Source organism: Choloepus didactylus, chromosome 13 (genome assembly GCF_015220235.1).
Source record: "Choloepus didactylus isolate mChoDid1 chromosome 13, mChoDid1.pri, whole genome shotgun sequence".
Lineage (NCBI taxonomy): Eukaryota > Metazoa > Chordata > Mammalia > Pilosa > Megalonychidae > Choloepus > Choloepus didactylus.
Window position 1 is genome coordinate 84,692,099 of NC_051319.1, and position 9,671 is coordinate 84,701,769.

A 9,671-nucleotide genomic window follows, 5' to 3' on the forward strand; every position below is an offset into this window, starting at 1 on the left:
CTGAGTTATCACCCACAGTTTGTTGAGTCACTTCTCCATGGAAACACTCAATCAAAAGGTTCCACCCTAAGATTGGGTTAAGATATCATGGTTCTGGGGAGGCGGGGCAAGATGGCAGACTGGTGAGCTGTATGTTTTAGTTACTCCTCCAGGAAAGTAGGTAAAAAGCCAGGAACTGCGTGGACTGGACACCACAGAGCAATCTGTCTTTGGGCATACTTCATACAACACTCATGAAAACGTGGAACTGCTGAGATCACCGAAATCTGTAAGTTTTTGCGGCCAGGGGACCCGCGCCCCTCCCTGCCAGGCTCAGTCCCGGGGGAGGAGGGGCTGTCAGCTCCAGGAAGGAGAAGGGAGAATTGCAGTGGCTGCTCTCATCGGAAACTCATTCTACTGATTCAAACTCCAACCATAGATAGACTGAGGCCAGACACCAGAGACTCTGAGAGCAGCCAGCCCAGCAGAGAGGAGACGGGCATAGAAGGAAAACAACACGAGAAGCTCCAAAGTAAAAGCAGAGGATTTTTGGAGTTCTGGTGAACACAGAAAGGGGAAGGGCGGAGATCAGGCCTTGAGGCACATATGCAAATCCCGAAGCAAGGCTGATCTCTCTGCCCAGGGCACCTTTCCTTAATGGCCCTGGTTGCTTTGTCTATTAGCATTTCAATAACCCATTAGATCTCTGAGGAGGGCCGTTTTTTTTTTTTTTTTTTTTTTTTTTTTTTTTAAATCCTTTTTGCTTTTTCTAAAACAATTACTCTAAGAAGCTCAATACAGAAAGCTTCAAAGAATTGAAATTTGGGCACGTCAAGTCAAGAGCAGAAATAAGAGAGCTCTGAGACAAAAGGCAATAATCCAGTGGCTGAGAAAATTCACTAAACAACACAACTTCCCAAGAAAAGGGGGGTGTCCGCTCACAGCCACCATCCTGGTGGACAGGAAACACTCCTGCCCATCGCCAGCCCCATAGCCCAGAGCTGCCCCAGACAACCCAGTGTGACGGAAGTGCTTCAAATAACAGGCACACACCACAAAACTGGGCGTGGACATTAGCCTTCCCTGCAACCTCAGCTGAATGTCCCAGAGCTGGGAAGGGGGAGCAGTGTGAATTAACAGAGCCCCATTCAGCCATCATTTGAGCAGACTGGGAGCCTCCCAACACAGCCCAGCAGCCCAGAACTGCCCTGGGGGGACGGCACTCACCTGTGACATAGCACAGTCATCCCTCAACAGAGGACCCGGGGTGCACAGCCTGGAAGAGGGGCCCACTTGCAAGTCTCAGGAGCCATACGCCAATACCAAAGACTTGTGGGTCAGTGGCAGAGACAAACTGTGGCAGGACTGAACTGAAGGATTAGACTATTGCAGTAGCTTTAAAACTCTAGGATCATCAGGGAGATTTGATTGTTAGGGCCACCCCCCCTCCCCGACTGCCCAGAAACACGCCCCACATACAGGGCAGGCAACACCAACTACACACGCAAGCTTGGGACACCAATTGGGCCCCACAAGACTCACTCCCCCACTCACCAAAAAAGGCTAAGCAGGGGAGATCTGGCTTGTGGAGAACAGGTGGCTCGTGGACGCCACCTGCTGGTTAGTTAGAGAAAGTGTACTCCACGAAGCTGTAGATCTGATAAATTAGAGATAAGGACTTCAACTGGTCTACAAACCCTAAAAGAACCCTATCAAGGACAGCAAATGCCACGAGGCCAAAAACAACAGAAAATTATAAAGCATATGAAAAAACCAGACGATATGGATAACCCAAGCCCAAGCACCCAAATCAAAAGACCAGAAGAGACACACCTAGAGCAGCTACTCAAAGAACTAAAGATGAACAATGAGACCCTAGTACGGGATATGAAGGAAATCAAGAAGACCCTAGAAGAGCATAAAGAAGACATTGCAAGACTAAATAAAAAAATGGATGATCTTATGGAAATTAAAGAAACTGTTGACCAAATTAAAAAGATTCTGGACACTCATAGTACAAGACTAGAGGAAATTGAACAACGAATCAGTGACCTGGAAGATGACAGAATGGAAAATGAAAGCATAAAAGAAAGAATGGGGAAAAAAATTGAAAAACTCGAAATGGACCTCAGGGATATGATAGATAATATGAAGCGTCCGAATATAAGACTCATTGGTGTCCCAGAAGGGGAAGAAAAGGGTAAAGGTCTAGGAAGAGTATTCAAAGAAATTGTTGGGGAAAACTTCCCAAATCTTCTAAACAACATAAATACACAAATCATAAATGCTCAGCGAACTCCAAATAGAATAAATCCAAAAAAAACCCACTCCGAGACATATACTGATCACACTGTCAAACATAGAAGAGAAGGAGCAAGTTCTGAAAGCAGCAAGAGAAAAGCAATTCACCACATACAAAGGAAACAGCATAAGACTAAGTAGTGACTACTCAGCAGCCACCATGGAGGCGAGAAGGCAATGGCACGATATATTTAAAATTCTGAGAGAGAGGAATTTCCAGCCAAGAATACTTTATCCAGCAAAGCTCTCCTTCAAATTTGAGGGAGAGCTTAAATTTTTCACAGACAAAGAAATGCTGAGAGAATTTGCTAACAAGAGACCTGCCCTACTGGAGATACTAAAGGGAGCCCTACAGACAGAGAAACAAAGACAGGACAGAGAGACTTGGAGAAAGGTTCAGTACTAAAGAGATTCCGTATGGGTACAATAAAGGATATTAATAGAGAGAGGGAAAAATATGGCAAACATAATCCAAAGGATAAGATGGCCGATTCAAGAAATGCCTTCACGGTTTTAACGTTGAATGTAAATGGATTAAACTCCCCAATTAAAAGATATAGATTCGCAGAATGGATCAAAAAAAATGAACCATCAATATGTTGCATACAAGAGACTCATCTTAGACACAGGGACACAAAGAAATTGAAAGTGAAAGGATGGAAAAAAATATTTCATGCAAGCTACAGCCAAAAGAAAGCAGGTGTAGCAATATTAATCTCAGATAAAATAGACTTCAAATGCAGGGATGTTTTGAGAGACAAAGAAGGCCACTACATACTAATAAAAGGGGCAATTCAGCAAGAAGAAATAACAATCGTAAATGTCTATGCACCCAATCAAGGTGCCACAAAATACATGAGAGAAACATTGGCAAAACTAAAGGAAGCAATTGATGTTTCCACAATAATTGTGGGAGACTTCAACACATCACTCTCTCCTATAGATAGATCAACCAGACAGAAGACCAATAAGGAAATTGAAAACCTAAACAATCTGATAAATGAATTAGATTTAACAGACATCTACAGGACATTACATCCCAAATCACCAGGATACACATACTTTTCTAGTGCTCACGGAACTTTCTCCAGAATAGATCATATGCTGGGACATAAAACAAGCCTCAATAAATTTAAAAAGATTGAAATCATTCAAAGCACATTCTCTGACCACAATGGAATACAATTAGAAGTCAATAACCATCAGAGACTTAGAAAATTCACAAATACCTGGAGGTTAAACAACACACTCCTAAACAATCAGTGGGTTAAAGAAGAAATAGCAAGAGAAATTGCTAAATATATAGAGACGAATGAAAATGAGAACACAACATACCAAAACCTATGGGATGCAGCAAAAGCAGTGCTAAGGGGGAAATTTATAGCACTAAACGCATATATTAAAAAGGAAGAAAGAGCCAAAATCAAAGAACTAATGGATCAACTGAAGAAGCTAGAAAATGAACAGCAAACCAATCCTAAACCAAGTAGAAGAAAAGAAATAACAAGGATTAAAGCAGAAATAAATGACATAGAGAACAAAAAAACAATAGAAAGGATAAATATCACCAAAAGTTGGTTCTTTGAGAAGATCAACAAGATTGACAAGCCCCTAGCTAGACTGACAAAATCAAAAAGAGAGAAGACCCATATAAACAAAATAATGAATGAAAAAGGTGACATAACTGCAGATCCTGAAGAAATTAAAAAAATTATAAGAGGATATTATGAACAACTGTATGGCAACAAACTGGATAATGTAGAAGAAATGGACAATTTCCTGGAAACATATGAACAACCTAGACTGACCAGAGAAGAAATAGAAGACCTCAACCAACCCATCACAAGCAAAGAGATCCAATCAGTCATCAAAAATCTTCCCACAAATAAATGCCCAGGGCCAGATGGCTTCACAGGGGAATTCTACCAAACTTTCCAGAAAGAACTGACACCAATCTTACTCAAACTCTTTCAAAACATTGAAAAAAATGGAACACTACCTAACTCATTTTATGAAGCTAACATCAATCTAATACCAAAACCAGGCAAAGATGCTACAAAAAAGGAAAACTACCGGCCAATCTCCCTAATGAATATAGATGCAAAAATCCTCAACAAAATGCTTGCAAATCGAATTCAAAGACACATTAAAAAAATCATACACCATGACCAAGTGGGGTTCATTCCAGGCATGCAAGGATGGTTCAACATCAGAAAAACAATCAATGTATTACAACACATTAAAAACTCGAAAGGGAAAAATCAATTGATCATCTCAATAGATGCTGAAAAAGCATTTGACAAAATCCAACATCCCTTTTTGATAAAAACACTTCAAAAGGTAGGAATTGAAGGAAACTTCCTCAACATGATAAAGAGCATATATGAAAAACCCACAGCCAGCATAGTACTCAATGGTGAGAGACTGAAAGCCTTCCCTCTAAGATCAGGAACAAGACAAGGATGCCCGCTGTCACCACTGTTATTCAACATTGTGCTGGAAGTGCTAGCCAGGGCAATCCGGCAAGACAAAGAAATAAAAGGCATCCAAATTGGAAAAGAAGAAGTAAAACTGTCATTGTTTGCAGATGATATGATCTTATATCTAGAAAACCCTGAGAAATCAACGATACACCTACTAGAGCTAATAAACAAATTTAGCAAAGTAGCGGGATACAAGATTAATGCACATAAGTCAGTAATGTTTCTATATGCTAGAAATGAACAAACTGAAGAGACACTCAAGAAAAAGATACCATTTTCAATAGCAACTAAAAAAATCAAGTACCTAGGAATCAACTTAACCAAAGATGTAAAAGACCTATACAAAGAAAACTACATAACTCTACTAAAAGAAATAGAAGGGGACCTTAAAAGATGGAAAAATATTCCATGTACATGGATAGGAAGGCTAAATGTCATTAAGATGTCAATTCTACCCAAACTCATCTACAGATTCAATGCAATCCCAATCAAAATTCCAACAACCTACTTTGCAGACTTGGAAAAGCTAGTTATCAAATTTATTTGGAAAGGGAAGATGCCTCGAATTGCTAAAGACACTCTAAAAAAGAAAAACGAAGTGGGAGGACTTACACTCCCTGACTTTGAAGCTTATTATAAAGCCACAGTTGCCAAGACAGCATGGTACTGGCACAAAGATAGACATATAGATCAATGGAATCGAATTGAGAATTCAGAGATAGACCCTCAGATCTATGGCCGACTGATCTTTGATAAGGCCCCCAAAGTCACCGAACTGAGCCATAATGGTCTTTTCAACAAATGGGGCTGGGAGAGTTGGATATCCATATCCAAAAGAATGAAAGAGGACCCCTACCTCACCCCCTACACAAAAATTAACTCAAAATGGACCAAAGATCTCAATATAAAAGAAAGTACCATAAAACTCCTAGAAGATAATGTAGGAAAACATCTTCAAGACCTTGTATTAGGAGGCCACTTCCTAGACTTTACACCCAAAGCACAAGCAACAAAAGAGAAAATAGATAAATGGGAACTCCTCAAGCTTAGAAGTTTCTGCACCTCAAAGGAATTTCTCAAAAAGGTAAAGAGGCAGCCAACTCAATGGGAAAAAATTTTTGGAAACCATGTATCTGACAAAAGACTGATATCTTGCATATACAAAGAAATCCTACAACTCAATGACAATAGTACAGACAGCCCAATTATAAAATGGGCAAAAGATATGAAAAGACAGTTCTCTGAAGAGGAAATACAAATGACCAAGAAACACATGAAAAAATGTTCAGCTTCACTAGCTATTAGAGAGATGCAAATTAAGACCACAATGAGATACCATCTAACACCGGTTAGAATGGCTGCCATTAAACAAACAGGAAACTACAAATGCTGGAGGGGATGTGGAGAAATTGGAACTCTTATTCATTGTTGGTGGGACTGTATAATGGTTCAGCCACTCTGGAAGTCAGTCTGGCAGTTCCTTAGAAAACTAGATATAGAGCTACCATTCGATCCAGCGATTGCACTCCTCGGTATATACCCGGAAGATCGGAAAGCAGTGACACGAACAGATATCTGCACGCCAATGTTCATAGCAGCATTATTCACAATTGCCAAGAGATGGAAACAACCCAAATGTCCTTCAACAGATGAGTGGATAAATAAAATGTGGTATATACACACGATGGAATACTACGCGGCAGTAAGAAGGAACGATCTGGTGAAACATATGACAACATGGATGAACCTTGAAGACATAATGCTGAGCGAAATAAGCCAGGCACAAAAAGAGAAATATTATATGCTACCACTAATGTGAACTTTGAAAAATGTAAAACAAATGGTTTATAATGTAGAATGTAGGGAAACTAGCAGTAGAGAGCAATTAAGGAAGGGGGAACAATAATCTAGGAAGAACAGATAAGCTATTTAACGTTCTGGGGATGCCCAGAAATGACTATGGTCTGTTAATTTCTGATGGTTGTAGTAGGAACAAGTTCACTGAAATGTTGCTATATTATGTAACTTTCTTGGGGTAAAGTAGGAACATGTTGGAAGTTAAGCAGTTATCTTAGGTTAGTTGTCTTTTTCTTACTCCCTTGCTATGGTCTCTTTGAAATGCTCTTTTATTGTATGTTTGTTTTCTTTTTAACTTTTTTTTTCATACAGGTGATTTGAAAAAAGAAGGGAAAGTTAAAAAAAAAAAAAAAAAAAAAAAAGAAAAAAGAAAAAAAAGGGGAAAAAAAAAAAAAAAAAAAGATGTAGTGCCCCCTTGAGGAGCCTGTGGAGAATGCAGGGGTATTCGCCTACCCCACCTCCATGGTTGCTAACATGACCACAGACATAGGGGACTGGTGGTTTGATGGGTTGAGCCCTCTACCATAAGTTTTACCCTTGGGAAGACGGTTGCTGCAAAGGAGAGGCTAGGCCTCCCTGTATTTGTGCCTAAGAGTCTCCTCCTGAATGCCTCTTTGTTGCTCAGATGTGGCCCTCTCTCTCTGGCTAAGCCAACTTGAAAGGTGAAATCACTGCCCTCCCCCCTACGTGGGATCAGACACCCAGGGAAGTGAATCTCCCTGGCAACGTGGAATATGACTCCCAGGGAGGAATGTAGACCTGGCACCGTGGGACGGAGAACATCTTCTTGACCAAAAGGGGGATGTGAAAGGAAATGAAATAAGCTTCAGTGGCAGAGAGATTCCAAAAGGAGCCGAGAGGTCACTCTGGTGGGCACTCTTATGCACACTTTAGACAACCCTTTTTAGGTTCTAAAGAATTGGGGTAGCTGGTGGTGGATACCTGAAACTATCAAACTACAACCCAGAACCCATGAATCTCGAAGACAGTTGTATAAAAATGTAGCTTATGAGGGGTGACAATGGGATTGGGAAAGCCATAAGGACCAAACACCACTTTGTCTAGTTTATGGATGGATGTGTAGAAAAGTAGGGGAGGGAAACAGACAGACAAAGGTACCCAGTGTTCTTTTTTACTTCAATTGCTCTTTTTCACTCTAATTATTATTCTTGTTATTTTTGTGTGTGTGCTAATGAAGGTGTCAGGGATTTATTTAGGTGATGAATGTACAACTATGTAATGGTACTGTAAACAATCGAAAGTACAATTTGTTTTGTATGACTGCGTGGTATGTGAATATATCTCAATAAAATGATGATTTAAAAAAAAAAAGATATCATGGTTCTTCTGGGGTTCATAACAGTTTCAAACTGGCACAGAAGGTGACAATGCTCTCTGCTCTGAGAGAGTCAGAACATGGCATGAGATTTGATTTTTTCATTTACAGAAAAAATTTTTAAATATGTAACACTGGAGAGATTAGTTTAATGGAGTAACTCCATTCCACACCTCACCACTCTGCCATCCTGTCCCACACTTTCTAATTGACTTTTGATGAGGGTTTCAAGGCCACTCAATGGGGAAGGAATAGTCTGTTCATTTAATGGAGTTGAGAAAACTGGATATCCAAAATGCAAAAGAATGAAAGTGGACTCTTACCTCATACCATATACAAAATTAACTCAAAATGGACTACGAGTCTAAATATAAGAGCTAAAACCATAAACTCTTAGAAGAAAACATAGGGTAATATCTTCAGCACCTTGTATAAGGCAATGGGTTCTTAGACTTTATACCAAAAGCAAAAGCAACAACAACAAAAAAAACCAATAGATATATTGAATTTCATCAAAACTGAAAATTTTGTTCATCAAAGTACATTATCAAGGAAGTGAAAAGCCAAGCTACGAATGAGAGAAACTATTTGGAAGTCACATATCAGATAAAGGCTTAATATCCAGATTATATAAAGAACTCCTACAATTCAACAACAAAAAGAAAAACAACCCAAATAAAAAATGGGCAAAGGACTTGAATAGGTGTTTCTCCAAATAAACTTTACAAATGGCCATAAAGGACGTAAAGAGAAGTTCAAAATCATTATCCATTAGGGAAATGCAAATAAAAACCACAATGAAATATCACTTCATACCCACTAGGTGGCTACTATTAAAGAAATGGAAAACCACAAGTGTTGCTGAGGGTGTAGAGAAATAGGAACCCTCATGCATTGTGGGTGGGAATGTATAATGGTGCAGCTACTGCGGAAAGCTTTTCATTGTTTCCTCAAATGGTTAAGCACAGAATTACCGTATGACATAGTAATCCCACCTTTAGGTATATACCCAAAAGAATTTACAGCAGGGACTCAAACAGATATTTGTATACCAATGTCAATAGCAGCATTATTCACAAAAGCTAAAAAAAAAAATGGAATCAATCCAAATGTCCATCAACAGATAAATGAATAAAGAGGATGTGGTATATACATACAGTGGAATATTATTCAGCCATAAAAAAGGAAAGAAGTTATGCTACATGCCACAACATGAATGAACCTTGAAGACATCATGTTGAGTGAAATAAGGAAAGCACAAATCACAAAATTGCATTTTTCACTGTGGGAAGATAGTTATGGGGAGTTACTGCTTAATGTGTGCAGAGTTTCACATTTAGGTGATAAAAATGTTTTGAAATATAGTAGTGATGATTGCACAACATTGTGAATGTAATTAATGCCACTGAATTGTATACTTAAAAATGGTTAAAATGACACATTTTCTGTTATGTATAATTTACCACAATACAATTTTTCTCCAAAGAAAACAAACACAAAAAGCCCTCTGTTGACTCCACTTACTGCCACATTTTCTTCCTCCCTTTTAAAGTAAAACTCCTTGAAAGAGGTATCCATACCTGCTTTCTACAATTTCTCTCCTCCCATTCTCTTCAAACTACACTACTCCATTTAGGCTTTTGTCCTCATCACTGAGACTGCTCTTCTCAAGGACAACCATGAATTTCTCACTATTCAATCCAGTGGCTCCTTTG